The sequence below is a fragment of the Coturnix japonica genome, chromosome 4, assembly GCF_001577835.2.
Source record: "Coturnix japonica isolate 7356 chromosome 4, Coturnix japonica 2.1, whole genome shotgun sequence".
In the NCBI taxonomy this organism is placed as follows: domain Eukaryota; kingdom Metazoa; phylum Chordata; class Aves; order Galliformes; family Phasianidae; genus Coturnix; species Coturnix japonica.
In genome coordinates, this window is record NC_029519.1 from 14,937,501 (window position 1) to 14,953,978 (window position 16,478).

The window sequence follows — 16,478 nt, forward strand, 5'->3', positions numbered from 1 at the left end:
TCATGTATCTGTCTGAGAGAAAAAAATGCGTGAGACTAACTTGCACAGATTTCTGTAGGAGATACTGTGTCTTGTATCTTCTGTAGGAGGAAAGCAGTTGGGAGATGAGCAAGAAATACATGAATCATCTTACAAATACTATCTATATATGACTTCTTCCTCATAGGAAATAAAAGTTACCTGACAATTTAACCAGTAGCGTGGGTTTCTGACAACTTTGCATAAAGTTTGTTTGAAGAACACTCATTTTTAAAACTGTAGAACACTTTTCTAAATATATTCTAAGTATTGATCTTGGGACTGGAATTCTTTGACATATTTATCAATGACACAGATGATGGGATTGAATGCACCCTCAGCAAGTTTGCAGATGACATCAAGCTGAGTGGTGCAGTTGAGACGACAGAAGAAGGGAATGACATCCAAAGGGACCTTGACAAACTCAAAAGGTGGGCCCACTTAAACCTAATGACCCTTGGGGGTCCTGGTAGATGAAAACTTAACATGAGCCATCAGTGCGCACTCACAGCCTGGAAGGCCAACAGTCTGGGGCCCCTAACTCAGAAAAGATGTGGAGCTTTTGGAGAGGGTCCAGATGAGGGCTACAAGAATGCTCAGGAGTCTGAAGCACCTCTCCTACAAAGACAGGCTGATGGAGGTGGGCTTGTTCAGCCTGGAAAAGAGCAGGCTGCAAGGAGACCTCATTGCAACCTTCCCATATTTAAAGGGAGATTATAAACAGATGGGAAATCAACATTTACATGGTCAGATAGTGATAGAACAAGGTGAAATGATTTTAAACTAAAGGAGGGGAGATTTAGATTAGACATTAGAGAAAAGTTTTTCACAGAGAGGACGGTGAGGTTCTGGAACAGGCTGCCCAGAGAGGTTGTGGATGCCCCATCTCTGGAAGTATTCAAGTCCAGGCTGGATGGGGCTCTGGGCAGCCTGATCTAACACTTTATAACCCTGCCTGTTGCAGAGATTTGGAACTAGATGATCTTGAAGGTCCTTCCCAACCCTCACATTTCTATGATTCTATGATCTCAACAAAATACAAACAGGATAATTAGAAATAATAAAAAGCATGAAAAAAGTCTTTGAGATGAGTAAAATCAGAGCAATAGACTGAAACAATTAAATCTCCAGAAAAGTTTCCAACCATGTCTGACGTACAGTTTGATAAGTCAGCAGGAACAGCCTGGGTTCTACAAGGAGCACAGTTGATTTCATTTGATACCTCTCTTTCCCCTCACCTTCCTGCTTTTAAATCCCTTCGGTCTGATTTCAAGAAGTTCCTAAATTAATCCTTCTTTTCTCATACTCTTTGAGTGGTGTCCAATGAAGTGATGGATGAAACTTTTTTTTTTTTCCTCTCTTATTTTCAAATGAGTAGGGAAATACAATGGCAGTTTAGGCAGAAGCTTTGCTGAAACCCATAAGACTGCCCTCCACCTCAGTGCCAGAGGTGCTGTCTTCCTCCAGCAATCCTTAGTGATGCTCACAGGAGAAGGCAGTCAGTGTCAACAAGAACCACAGTGATGCTCTTCCCCTTGGGCTCTCAGATCTGTAGTGTGGGCCTCTAAGGACTATGTTTTTCTTCCCATTTCATACATTCTTATTCTTTCTGCTAGCTCTCCATCTTTAAAGGACCAGGTGCAAATCTTTCCTAGAATGGGTTTCAGTTCTCACGAGTAACAGCTATTTTCAGTATTGTATATTTATCTTAGCTATATTTTTTATCTTTGTTACCTCAGTTTTATGCAGTCAAAATATAAAGAACAGATAAACATTACAGAAAGAGTAAGAGAACAAGCAATCTGATTTTAGTAGCTAAATGAACCTCTAATTTACCTCTCAGTGCTAACTCCGACATTAGAGGCAATCTCTCCCATGCAGCTTATAATGGCTGCTATGCAATGATTTTTAGATGCTTCTTATCAATGAATTAATTTCCCATGACTCAGCGCTTACATTATACACAGAAATATCGTTTCCATTTTATGGGTAGTTGAATTTTCAAACAAAAAAGAGACTCAACCTTGTTTACAAATATGCTGAGACCTTTTTCTAAAGAGTATTAAGCTTTTTTGAAAACAGGACTCCCCAGTTCAAAATATATAGTTATTTAAAGGAAAAGAAAGCCTAGCATGTTTTCTCTTCAGAACCCAGAATCTTTGTACCTTTAGGAGAAGAGAAAGTCTTAATCAAAGACAGAAGCTAATGGGCCTCCCGGTTCTCTATTTTTCAGGAAGAAAAGCGAGAAAATTGAAAAAGTCAAAGCAGCACAGACCTTTGTTTCACTCACTTGGAATAGCTTAATGACAAAGTCAGGGGGGGAAAAGTTCAAAAGCATTACTCAGCATAGTGAAGGTCCTCCTTATAACTATAAATTCAATAAATACTTTTTAAAAATCCTCTTGAATCAGGTGCTACGTAGCCAAAGTTTCTGATCAGAAAATGTTCTTATCCTGTTCAAATCTCCACTTCTTCCTTGGGTTAGCAGAAGGAATACTAACAAGCTTTTTTTAGCCATCCCACTAAATTTCTGTTCATCAGCTCAGCTCTGGACTGGTGCTGACAACAGCAAAATCATTACATTTCTACCTAGTGTTGGGTTCCTGTTGCAAACGTCAAATGAATATTGATTTTCTTTTTACAGCTGGGAAAGATTTAACAGACACAGCAATAGTAATTCACAATAAAGAGCAGATAAACTTGGAGCTGGGAAACAAAGAGTGAACAAGTCATCTCTGTTAGTGCAGCTGTAAATGAAAACTGAAAAAGAGCTGAACAGGTGAGTGATTCACAGAACTCTTACTTATGTTAAAATCACTTGGGTGGCAAAATAAAGTAGCTCCCTAAAATCTTTTTGGAAAGTTCTCAAATCTCCAAAATACTCTGAAATGATTCATGATAGGAGGAAGAGCGAATGAGAACTGGATGTAGGTGGCAGACCAGACGAATACATTTGCTTTGACAGATTATCTCCGTCCTAAAACAAACGAAATCACTAAAATAGACATTTAACTGAGGTTCTGAGTAATATTTTTTGTACATCTTTTTTTGTCTCGTTCCTGTGTCAGACTGAAAATAAGGTAAAATATACATAGGACAGTTTTAAAGTCCCAGAAATGCCCACTATACATGTATGATTATATCAGTATGTCAACTTTCATTAAAAAGGAAAGTTTCATTTCCTTTTGATTGCTTAAAATTGCTTGAATCCTGACATAATCTCATCTTAATTTTGTATCTAAGTTAGATCCCCAAGTAGTTTGCTTGTTTTTCAAGAGAAATTAGAAAAACTCCTTCAAGAAATTCCACAAGTCAACACTACTTTTGTGTTTTCCACTTAGTAGAGAGAGCCAGTGAATTGAAAAACAATGCATTTACAAGGAACTTTTTAAAACACAAGTCTGCAATTAACCTTCCCATCACACAATACTGGGAGAAGGGCATTTCATGATTCATGAAACAATAATTATGTGGACTAAGAGGATAGTTGTCTGCAGTCTCTCTAGCTAAGAGGAAAGTTAAGAGTTTTCTCCAAAGGTCCATCCATACAACTTTGTATTCCAAAATGTCCCTTCTTCAGGCTGTTCTCTAACTTTTTTCACATTCTTTTAAACACACATGATATTACTTGACAAGAAACTTGACAATTGAAGCCATTATTATTGGATCACAAGAGAACACACTCCTTCTCTAAGGAAGATTTCAAGTTAATCAAACAAGCCATAGGAAAGCAGGAAGGTGTTTAGGTGACTAATTTATCTTAAGTGTTGTCTAGTTAATCAAGACTCTTGGGGTAAATTTCTAACTTCACTCTGCAGATCATTTTGAATGAGTGTAAAATTAGTAATGTCTGGGTCTCTTAGCAGGTTTGCAAGGCTTTGTTAATTTAAACACATAAAAACATGTGCTTGCAATTTAACAGAACTCTACTCCACGCTCCAAAAAATACTGCAATTCTAAAAAACTGAAAATACTAGATTCAAAAACTATTGATACTCTATTGAAATTTCCAATATATAGCAAGTCAACTGTGTCGGAAATTAAATGATGTTAAAATAAATTGTTTGAGTTGGACAATATTATACCCAGAACTTAAAGAGGCAGATCATCTTGTCCAACTGCCTGACCACTTCAGGGCTAACCAAAAGTTAAAGAACATTGATGAAAGCCTGTTGAACACTGAGAGGCGTGGGCATCAACACCCACCCTAGGAAGCCTGTGCAGATTTTTCCTAATGCCCAGTTTGATCCTTCTTTGATGCAACTTTGTGCCATTTCTATGCATCCTGTCATCAGTTCCCAGGGAAGAAAGCTTGGCACCTCCCTCTTCTTCCTTTCCATCATTGCAGAAAGAAATGAGTTCACCTCTAAGCCTCTTTTTCTCCAGATCCGACAACCCAAACTTCTCATAGAATCATAGAATGGCCTGTGTTGAAAAGGACCATAATGATTTTTCCCCACCCTTTCCTCACAGGATGTTCCTCCTAGACCTTGTACCAGCTTTGCTGCCCTCCTCTAGATGCTTTCAGGAACCCTAATGCTGTTTTTATACTGAGAAGTCAAAACTGCACACAATACTCAAAGTGAGGCCACACTTCTTTTGATTGTCTGACTATGCTTATTCAATGCTCCCCCCATCTCCTAGTTGTCAAACTTCATGCTGTTGATTATTATCCAACATTCCAACATATCTAGATCCCTCTGAAGGGCCTCTCATCCTTCTGGAGAGTCAACAGCACATTCCAGTTAAGTACCATCAATGAATTTGCTAAGAATGTACTCAACTCCTACATCCAAATCACTGGGAAAAAGAAAGCCAACCCTAGAATAGAAACATCAGGTTTAATTACTTGAATGGCTATGGCTGACAATGCTACTGAGTCCCTAAGATGTTGCACAGAACAGTCTAAAAATCAAATTTAAGGAATGAATAACTAGAAGCATCACAACATTTGTCATGTTCTCTCAGTGAAAGACAGTGACTGATAAAACTGCTGGAGGATTTATGAAAACACTGCAGGCAGTAGAGCTGCTCTGTGTATAGGTCTCAACAGACTTTTTCATGAAGCTCCTTGGGGATGCGTGTTCTCCGTACCATCTGGTCTGGGCTCCAGTGAAGAACTAAACAAGAACTGCTTGGTCCTGAGACTTATGTAGCTCCTTCGGGGAGCACATTAGAAAAATCTAAAGGCTTATGTTGAAATTACACAGAAGAAAAACGAAACAGGGGTGGGTGGCAGAATAAAGATACATATGCTTGAAAATATTGTAGTTTTACTAATTTAAATTGTTAATGATGTGACATCAACATCCTAGAACAAAATATGTGAAATGTCCCCTGATGTCATAAAGCAGAACTGACATTCAGTCACCTAAGCAGCCTAATTTCCAGCTACTGTGCAAGATCACTTCATATTCATATCAGTTGGATTTATAGGTATTGAGTCATCTAAATAAGGAAATTACATAATAAATTTTTATCACTTGTTATAAAGCCCTAGGCTGATGTCTGAAGCTGAACAAATAAAATACGAGAAGTATCTAGGCAAAGTTTCACTTACAAATGTCTTTATCTTCTGCAAATTAGTCTCCCAGTACTTGTCTACAGCATTTCTCAAATACTTCAAGGTTCTGTAATAGAAGACATGCTGCTATTGGCATAACTAATAGTGAAAACATACTGGGACCTCATATAAAGCATACATGACTGAAGTCTCATCCAGCACTGAAACTGGCAAATGGGCTTGCACTGTACCACTGCACCAATCAGCCATGGGCCACGTGATCAGCACTTCTGAAATGACACATTTCACATTAAAATACTATTCTCTTCTCGCTCTGTGGCACAAGACCCACATCAGCATAACTTACAGTGGCTTTTTAGAGACCAAGAGATCTCAACCTTTTTATTAGTTTGTTTCTCATAAGCACAGCTTGAGGATGTATCAGAGCTAATACAGTTTCTTTTAAAATGAAGTGAACCCAGCTAAACAAACAGTGTTTGAGGTTTACAGTTTGCTTTGCTTTGCTCAGAGTATGGGAAATGCAAGGGAGCAGGAAAAAGAAATGAAACTCCGTCATCCATCTCATTGATTTGTATAACACAAGAAGATCAGCTTACAAAATGCTAAATTCAGCTTTCATATCACTGCTTGTATTACATCCTGTTTTACTGCCTACTCAAATGCAGAACAGTACTATGATTTGAATATTTGTAACCAAAGTATTCTGAAGATTTCAATGGCTACAAATGACTGCCCCATTATTGACTTCAATAACTTTGAAGCCAAAGACCATCACCAACGCCAACCAAACCAGAGTGAGTTAGACCAGATGATAATACTTGACATAACAGCAACACTTTCCTAAGCAAAGATATCAACCTATGGACATGCTCTCCTTCCTGCTTATGGGAATGTCACGAGTTTCACTGAATCTAGTTTTCTGAGGATGTGATGGTAGAACCCAGTACTTTATCAGGCCAACAGCAGCAACCTGAGAACAGCCCACACTGCCTGGTGTGGGGCCAGAAAGCAGCTGGAAGGGAAGGAGTAACCTTTGTCTACTCATTATTCCCTAAAGACTGGCAAGTAATTCCAACCCAGGTGTTGCTAACACAAATCTGTGATTTGGGTATTAGCTTTTGCACTCCCAAGCAACTTAGAAGTTCAGTGCTCTCTAATAGTAGACATACCTGAACACAAAGACATTAATTGCAATCTACTTGGAAAATATATATATATATTTCTAGTAAAAAAAAAAAAAAAAAAGAAAATGTAATTACTAATTATTTTAATGTAAGGAATCAACAGATTCTACTTTTAGAAAGACTGTATTACTATAATTCCTGTATTACTGTAAGTTATATTGGAAAGTCAAATGTGGGAATTTGAAGTGTAATTGTACAGATGCCATTGTTGGTGTCAAGACAACTTTTCATTGTCACATTTTCTAGAAATCTACAAACACCATCAGCTTCAGATCCTACCCAGAATCCCAGGAACAATTAAATACCTTCTGCTGCCACCACAGAGAAAACATCTCTTATTAAAAACACCAAAGCCTGGTTAAGGGAAAATGAAGCAAAATATATGAATGAAACAGATCTGTCTTTCCAAAAGTGTTGGTTTGGTAGCTGATGATCAGAGCATTACTTCCCACTTGAGCTTCAAGCAATGAATATCCAAAGCATTGAGAATAAAAAGTAAAGAAATCAGCTATTATACAGGATGGCCTCCAAAATTCTATCAAAAACTGACCAACAGTCGCTTTCTCTTTGACACTGTTTACAGACTTTAGATGGCTACAGCATATCACCACATCTCCAGAATTTACCTTTGCACACATCATTTTATGCACAACAATTATACATGTCAGTTGTTTATTTATTCCTTAAAATCAGAAACAAAAAAAGCCTATAGTATGGCATCACAGTTCTGCAAAGAACTGTTTTCATGGGAAATTATGCCCTGTTATTAATGCCATCCCTTCACCAACACTTGATTTAAACCAGAACTCCCTATCCTTACAGCAAGACACTCAAAGTACATTAGCTTCCAAGTGCAGATACAAGTCAGTCAGTGTGCTCTTTAAACCCACTTATCTACCTATCCTTCCATTAAGTTTCTACCTGGACGACAATATGTTGTGGCAGTGCGACTGCCTAGCCATGTGCAAGTCCAGCTAGTACAAGTGAGAGCGCACAATCAGCATACGCTGCAGATATAGTTTAATTAAAATATCTGGGGTAGTATCGAAATATTATTCTCACTTAATAGATTTTTTTTATCATCTGGCCAAAAAAGTCCAAGGACCTTGGTCTCCAGTCACTTAGATGGAACATGATCTGTGTGCCACTGCATTCTTACATGCAGACCTTCTGTAAATCACATTACTATCAGCAATATTTCACACAAATCACATTAAAATGAATGGAAAATTGGCCATTGGAAGAACAAATTTAAGAATCCAAAAGCTAACCTAATGAACAGAGTTCAGGTTCAGGGAGCAGAGCCCAAAGCCAAGGCCAAGAGGACAGAACAAGTGTAAGGACACACATGACCTTAGAGGATATTTATTCCTCACCAGATTCCTTGATACCATAAATCCATATGTTGTTGGTCAAACTCCAGACCAAGCTTGTCACTATCCTTTTGTTTAATTAATTTCTTAATTCAGATTTATGCTAAGCATTGCTGCCAGCAAAGAGGATATTAATGACGTAGTTCATGTGTGTGGAAAACAGAACTTAGACAAAGAGGGAAGTTTTACTGCTCTGTCTGTTTCTGGTTTATCACATTATCAAGATGTTAAAGGTTGCCCTAAGCTGTGGATACTCCAATTCTAATTTAATTGGTAGAAGCACTATTGCTTGATTTCTTCAACTCCTCTTACTAATATGAGAAAATAGGAGAAAACAAGTTGGAAAGGGGAAAAAAAACAGCTATGTACGGGGCCAATGAGAGGCTGAAAAGAGAATGAAAACGGAAGACATGGTGTTGGGGGAATATAAATGAGTTTAGTAAAGGACAACATCAGCAAAGGACAAAAACAGCTACAACAAATGCTTGTAGCATGCCCTGGGGAGAAAGAAGCAACATGTTTTCTTTGAGGCAAGGTGAGTACCAGAATGTCACCAGGCACAGTATTTGTAAGTCACAGGTAAACAGAATCTCTAGTGAGGCTCCAACCCTCAATGGTCAGGTTTAAGCACTGACCTGGAGACAGCAAATGCTGTGAAAACTGTATTTCAAGATAAATGCTCAAAATTTTGAAGAAGGAATTCTAAACGCTTTGTGTGATGAAAGTAATAAATTGATGCCACAGTCACTTGAATTCTACTACTAAATCACTAAGCTTAGGGGACTGTAATCACCATAATTAAGTGAATGTTTAATTAACACATTTGGTGAATAGCAAGGCATGTTTGCAATTACAGCCTAAGGCATAAGATAGCTCCACAGTGGTGGCCATTGCTCACTGCTGTATGGATGGATTGCCAAAGGGCAGACAGCAAAAAGTCCACAAACAGGGCATAGGTGAGCAACATTATTATTCGCAGGTCAGCAACACCTCAGCAAGCTTGCTGGAGAGCAAGATGACACTGCAACATGTCTTATACAAAAATCAAACCGAAATGTTGGTAATCTTCCACAAGAGTTGAGCACCGTCCCACCTATAGCCATACAGACTGCTAATGCCGAGCAATGGGCTGTGACCAGGTGTAAACTCTGTGGTCAAAGAACGGGATATATGCATAACAGCACGAATATTGCCGACACAGCTCTCTGTGTAACCTTTATTACATTGATGAGGCACAGCGTGCTACATTCATCTCTGTAGGAGTTAAAAGACTAATTACATCAATATGCTACATTAATATGGCTTATGATGGAAGGAGACTAATAGATGAGAAGTAGCGATGTGCACTTCAAGGAATTAATTACTGGGAATTAGAGTCTTATTTTTAATGTTGCAGCAATTTTTTGTTGTTGTTTTGAGATTTAGGTATTAATGATGGAAAAGCAAAGGCCTTCCCATTTTTTGGTAAAAGGTAAAGCACATACATTCCCAGTAAGCTTGTAAATGTTATGACAAGGATGAAATGAGCTGAAACAGACAGAAAAAAAAACTACTGCTAGAATTCTGGTTGCAGAATTTTGGCCCAAAAATCATATTATATATGAGCGAATGATTACAACATAACCCAGTATTTTATTTCTCAGGATTTGATCATTCATGAAAGAGGTTATTATAAAGCTAAAAATGCTTCAGTAACTGGCAGAATTATGGAGAGGATCATTCTGGGGGTTCCTGAAGAAAGCACTTGAAAGACAACACAGTCATTGGCTACAGCCAACAGAGATTCATGAGGGGAACGTCCTTTCTGACCAGCTTAATCTTCTTTTATGAGAAGGTCATCCCCTTAGTTCACCAGTGGAAGCCAATTGGTGTCATCTTTTTGGATTTCAGTAAGTCTTTCAGTGTTCTTTCTCAGTGTGTCCTTCTGGACAAAATGTCCAGCACACTGCTTAATAAAAACATATTGTGATGGGTGAATAGAAGTGGAAATCTCCTGAACCTAAATCTTCCACTTGGCCTTCCTCAGCCCTAGGATCTGATGTAATAAAAGAAAGGGAACTTTTGTAATACAAACTAAGAGAAGCAAGAAATTCAGAAGTCTCTGACTGAAAAATCAAATTCAGACTTAGGTTTTACCTGATTGGAGTTTCTGTCTTTTGTATTTTATGGTATTGGAAACACTTCAGTGACTACCCTAAAGAAACCAATTGCACATCGTACATGTAGGTAGATGAGTAAAGGAAAACATAGAATCATAGAATCACAAGGCTGGAAAGGACCTACAAGTTCACCTAGTCTAACTGTCCTCCCATTACCATAGCTACAGCAAACCACTAAAACAAATGAATGCGGGACATATTCCCAAAGTTCACCCGCGTGCTACTGAAGTCTTGTCTTACAATGATTCAATCTCATCCAGTGAAAGATTTCATAATTCCTACCACTCAGTACTACTTATTGCCTAGCAATGGAATAAAACCAAACACATTTAGGAAAGGTTACATTTAATATTTTGGTATATGCCCAACTAGTCAGAAATCATTAACTCATTTTCTCATGAATACTTGTCTGCTCAGAGCTCTATTTTAAACTCGTCTGCATTAGGATATATTTTTAGTTCTGTTTTATTTCTGTGGAGAGTAAGAAGCAGAACATTTTATCTCCTGTTCATAAAGGAGATATAAATCATCCTATTCTAAAAAGGTGGAGCAATTTTTGCTCTAGTTCTTTTGCAATCTATTTGATCTACCCTAAAAAAGAAGCCTTATCCTGCTCCTAAGCTGGCTCTCCTTCTCTAACTCAGAGCATCCTAAGCATTCAGAAGTTTACCTCTGGTAAGAGAAATAAGTTTTTTTGCTACTTGATTTATTACTAAGCTGTATAGAATAGGAGCATTAATAAAAAGAAGCAGGAGCTGCATTATGCTGAATAACCCAGAGCACAGCTATACACACTCATAGCCCAGCCTGCTATGCCAGCTCACACAGGGTCTGCTTCTGTTCAAGAGCATTTGCACTACTGAAAGCAACTAATTTGCACAAGGAAACAACTCAGGAGCTTCAAGATCTAACTCTTTGCTGAACATGAAGCACGGTACTTTTAAAACTGGGTTAGTTAATACTCTGACTTACTGCCATCACAGGAAAAAGTCCTCTCATGGCATCTTCTGGTTCCAGTATGTTTTAAAAGAAAAATAGACATTTGATAGGATTCACAATTAAAAAAAAAATAAAAACAACAAAAACTGGAGTTCAAGGCTCTCTTTATATAATTTTAAAATCATTGTTGGTATGACTGATTTAATTTGAATAGTATTCCTTGGGGAAATATACTGTGCTATCAACTTGAAATTATTATGATTATTTGGCCTTCAGCGGTAGTGGGATAAAGTCAGCAGGAGAGCTGCATGGCAGTATGCCCGCAGCTACACCTAATGAAATGAAGCACATCTGTGGCTCTGACAGGAGGAAATACCAGAGAATGAGCTAATCTCACAGAACTCATTCCACGCCTGATGCCAACAGAGTCTCCAAGCACCCACTTATACCCCAAGGTCCTTACTCAGCTTTTACTCAGCACGGAGGGAATTTTGATCACAGACTGAAAACCAAAAAGGGCAGATGTTATGCTAGAGCTATTAATATATAAGGGAGGGGGGGCTGGCTCATTGACTTGTTCAATTTGGCAGGAGATGCGGAGAGGGGTCCTCTGTGAGGAGCAGCTATAAGAGCATGAAGTGACCCTCAGTCATTTCTCCCTACAGAAATGGTTGAAAATGAAAACCAGTATTTTTATGATAAGTTAAATGGAGTGGAACTTCATCAAGCTGACAATAAGTGCTTTATTTTAAACTGCTCTCCTAAAGCCAGCAAGCTAATTTTATTACCTGCAATATTTGCAGGGAAAACTTTAGCAGGTGAACTTCCCCAGCTCACAGAGCTGGTTCTTGGAGAACTTCTGCTCCAGTCAACAAACCTTCTGTGGCGATTTAGAATATGGCTTTTTGAATTGCACTGACAGGTTGAACAATGGGGCTCTGCTGCTCTGGCCCAACAATCTAGCAAGCAGATGAAAAGGCAAACCTCTGTCTTTGTCACAGTAGCTGGCACTCAAACATTGGAGATCAAAGCGGGCGCTTGGAAGGAGAGATAGCCAGCGTGTAGCCAAATGATGGTTTGAGACAAAGAGCAGTCCACTGGAGGACCTATATGGGAAGAAAAAGCCTGATAGAAAAAGGGGAAAAAATAAATAAGAAAAATCTCTAAGCATATGGTATGAAGAAAGAGCACAGTTTGCCATCCTCCTTGGAGACTAAGCTATAGTGGTGGTTTTTACATTTCCTCTGGCCTTTCAGAGTCAAGAGCCACCTGTCCAGAAAGTCTGATCTATCTCAACCCTTACCTTTTCAGTGGTAGGAAACTGGAGAGCAGCATGTCTTCCCTACTGACCACTCTTTATAAATGCTACTTCCTCAGAGAAAAAGGTAACAGCTTGTTTCTTGTGTAATAGCAGAGCAGTGTTCTGAATGCAATTGACATGCGCTCTTCACAATAAGCAGTTTTCCTTGCTTCTATAATAGGCAAAAGAGGTCTGTGCAAAAATAATCCCCTTTGTCACAGGATAAAGGTATAGGTAGTCTAAAAATGACATAAGCTTTCCTGGGGACTTTATCATGGAACACAGAGTGATGTATTCAACTTGGATTGGACCTGTGCAGCAGCCTGTTTCCCTGGAGCTCTTAGGAAACATCCAGGCCCAAAACATTAGTGGCTTATTGTTCAGCTTTTTCTTTTTCAGAAATCTGGTTCTCAGTTCTACCCTGCTGGAATGAGGTACTGCTAGGAGACACAAGGCAGAATGCAAAATGTAATTGGGATGGGAAGAGCAATCTGATTAAAATGAGAAATCTGTCTGGGTCAGGAACAAAACCCCAAAAATGAAGAAAAAAGGTAAAGATTTCAACATGTGTTTTTTAATCTATATGATTTGCCTGTAATTCCCTGATTTGAAGGGTACCAAAACAAGAAAATCAGCCTTTGCAGTATTCTTCTGGCTGGAGAGAAGGCAAAAAGTAATATTAATAATAATCATTTTGCTAACTTGACAGGCTCCCATAAATGTTTCTGAGAACACACAAAAACACCAGATAAAATATACCATCTGTCCTTCTGCAGAAGCTGGTGCCAGCAAGATAAAAACAGAGCACCAGTTCAGGCAAAGGTGGGTGTGCAGCCCTCCTTGGCAAGGAAACTACTGCAGGGAAGACTCAAAAAAGAATGTTTTATTGGAAGTAATGAGAAGGAAGAGCTACTGAAAGTAGAAGGGAATCACAAAAAAAGCTTTGAAGGCAGAAGTTGCTGAAGGATTGAGAAGGGAAGAACAGTATTTCAATGATAATTTTTTACCTACAGCTAATAAAAACAGACATAACATATCATTAGATCCATCAGAGTGAAAACAACAGCACTAATGACACTCACTAAAGCAGGAGGTTCTAAAGCTGTGGGCCTGGAGCTGCTCATTGTGCCCTCACAGCTTAAGCACCAGCTGAAGGTATCTGCACGCTCAGTGCAACGCCATCCCTTTTTGTAGAATCAAGACCACAGTCATTGTTCCCAGAAGGGTACAAAAGGCACTTTACAATACAAGCACAACAGCGTGGTGTGACTTAGTCAATCTACTACAGAACATCTTGAAACATGGGGGAAAAAAACCCACAAAGCAACACATTTACTCCTCAGAGAAATGTTGCTGATATATCATCTTGAATAGTCAGATTAGCACGCTTTTACTATGGCTGTTTGCACAAATTCCACAAGCTTAAAAAGTATGAAATAAGCTACCAGTTCTCTAGAACTGCCTTGTAGAATCTGGTGTATCAATTGCATGCCTACACACCATAACTCTGCAATCCAAGATGACACGAGGCTGCATTCAGGTGAATTTGCTCACCCAATGTTGCTCTTTGCCATATGAATCAAACATTCAAAGGGCCTTTTGAGTATGTATCTTCCTGGCTACAGAGGCATTCTGGAGCAGTTTTGACAACAACAACAACAAAACCAGCTAGCTGCTCTTAAATCAGAGTTTTTAATGGAATAATAAATGTATTTATTTTTATGTAGCACCATTTCTTCTAGACTTTGTTTTCAGAAATTACTCTAAAGACTTTTAATTTTTATTAAGTAACAGTGCTTCAGAGGAAAAATACATGATTAACTTTCTTATTATAAAGTATTTTCGGCTAAAATCTTAAGGACTTCTTTGCAAAAGCTCACACACACTGCTAAAATACAGAATCCTTTTAAGAATCTTAGCCTTTCAGACCACGCTACAAACTCACGAAGAAAGAAATATAGGAGGACTGTTAAATTTCATGCCTGACACTTGCATGTTATCTTTGGGAATTCAGCCTGAATAGGATAGGCATAAAAGGAAAATAAAAGCTTGCAGAGCTCCAATGTGGCATTATATTTCAGAAATTCTTGCGGAATGAAACAAACCAAGATCGATAAGACATATCCCTCAGATAGCATTTGACATGTGTCCACGTAGAAACAAGTTAATTGTTTCAGATGTGGTCTTGTACCCCGAGGGATACAATTTGGGAATAAAAATAAATGCAATAGTACATATATGCTGATCAGAAACTCACATATGCACAGCTAGATACAGACATAGCAACTTGAAAAGATAATTAAGATTTAGTATTTCTATTTATAGAACAAAATTGAAGCAGATTCATTGTCTTTAAATTCGAAGGCTGAAGTGAGCATAGGTGATATTAGTTGCTAGAGAAAGAAGATATAACTCATTACAAAGATGTGTTCTTTTTTAGCATAAAATAATGTGTGAGATACATGAAAAATGAAATGATGAAATGAAAGGACAGAAGCTACAGTGTAGGAAGTGAAGAACAAAAAATATGTTCTAAGCCACTGGGACGTGTATTTTATTAAAGTAAATGGAAAGCACAAGAGGAAAAAAATCTGTAGAGACAGGACAAAATAACAGGAATTGTGATCATATCAGAGTTTCATCTTTAAGTGAACTGCTTGCAATACAAATTTGACCCATTTTGTCATTGAAAAACATTCCAATCTACCTTAATTTAACAGCTGTGAAATAATGGAAGTCTGTAATACTTGGGAAAGCCCGTGTTTTTTTACTGTTGCTAATTAAGGAATTTTAAATGAATGCACAGCTATTCTGAAAGAGCAACAGCCTGAATAAAATCTGAAAAGAAATTCAATTCTCCATGTTTTTAAATTCCTTATTATTGTATTAATAATAATCAGATAAAGTTAAATGATTCAATGACTCAATTTACATTTCAAAACATTAAAACTGTAGAGCAGAGCATTTTTGATCTGATATTAGGATTAGCTATTTGAAATATCCCTGGAGAAAACTTGAAGTATTTTCTTATTTCTGTTAGTATACCACCCTCATGTTCAGTTTGCCATAGTAGAGTCAAGGAGAGATGTGGAAAAGTATTTCAAGATATTTCAGAGTATTTCATAGATTAGGCAGCTTTCAGGTAGTTGTGGTTTTGTTGTTAGCTTTCTTGGGTATTCATTTACAGAGCTGTAGAAGGCCACTGAAAACTTCCTCTTGTAACTTGGTCACTGTATTTGAACCATACTCAACCACTCTGAATTATTTTTTCAAGATGGAGCCTGCTAGGCTCACACAAAGAACTCAAGGCAATCTTGACTCTGATGATCCATAGCTTTGGTTTCCTTCTCTTCTTCAAATGAGTGGGCTTGCATAGATAAAAGTTCGATTTGAGTTTGTTGTCTCTTTTTCACAAACTTGTTAAAAAGTCAGTGATTGGCAAGAGTTATTTAAAGTGTCATTGAGACACTCCTGTCTTACTTTTTTAAGGGAGATGCTAATAAGGAAGCTTTGGATATGAACTTACATTTTGGGGAAGGCAAGTTGTGCAGACCAACCTATCATTGAGTATTTATTACTTGATATCAGAAAAGAGTAGCCTTCAGGTTAGATGTAATTCAAAGAAAAGACATTCGTTGTGGCTATAAAGCAATGCATCAACAACAATTTTGTCATTTAGATGCAAAATGTAAAGAAGAGCACTGAAACTCCCTGAATATTCTTTGCTTTAGTGAGCTGACCTTCTGCATATTGGTGATACAGTTCATACATAGAAATTGAATCATCCAACACTGTTGGAATGAGGAAGGTTTTGCTGACTCTAAACTACACACACTGAAAAGAAACAGCAGTGGGAAATTTGTTCCAGTCTTTCATCTAACCATGAAGCAACTGTGCTTAACAACATTACAGTAAGGTGAACGCAAAAATAAGAGGCACTCTATAAAAGGGAAATAAAACAGAAAACCAGAGATACAAGGG

At 38.0% G+C, this 16,478-nt stretch overlaps 1 long non-coding RNA gene across 2 annotated transcripts in view; it reads right to left on the reverse strand.

The window, feature by feature from the left end:
- LOC107312900 overlaps positions 1-16,478 on the reverse strand; it is a 315,686-nt gene that overhangs the window by 32,848 nt on the left and 266,360 nt on the right. The window lies entirely within an intron of this gene.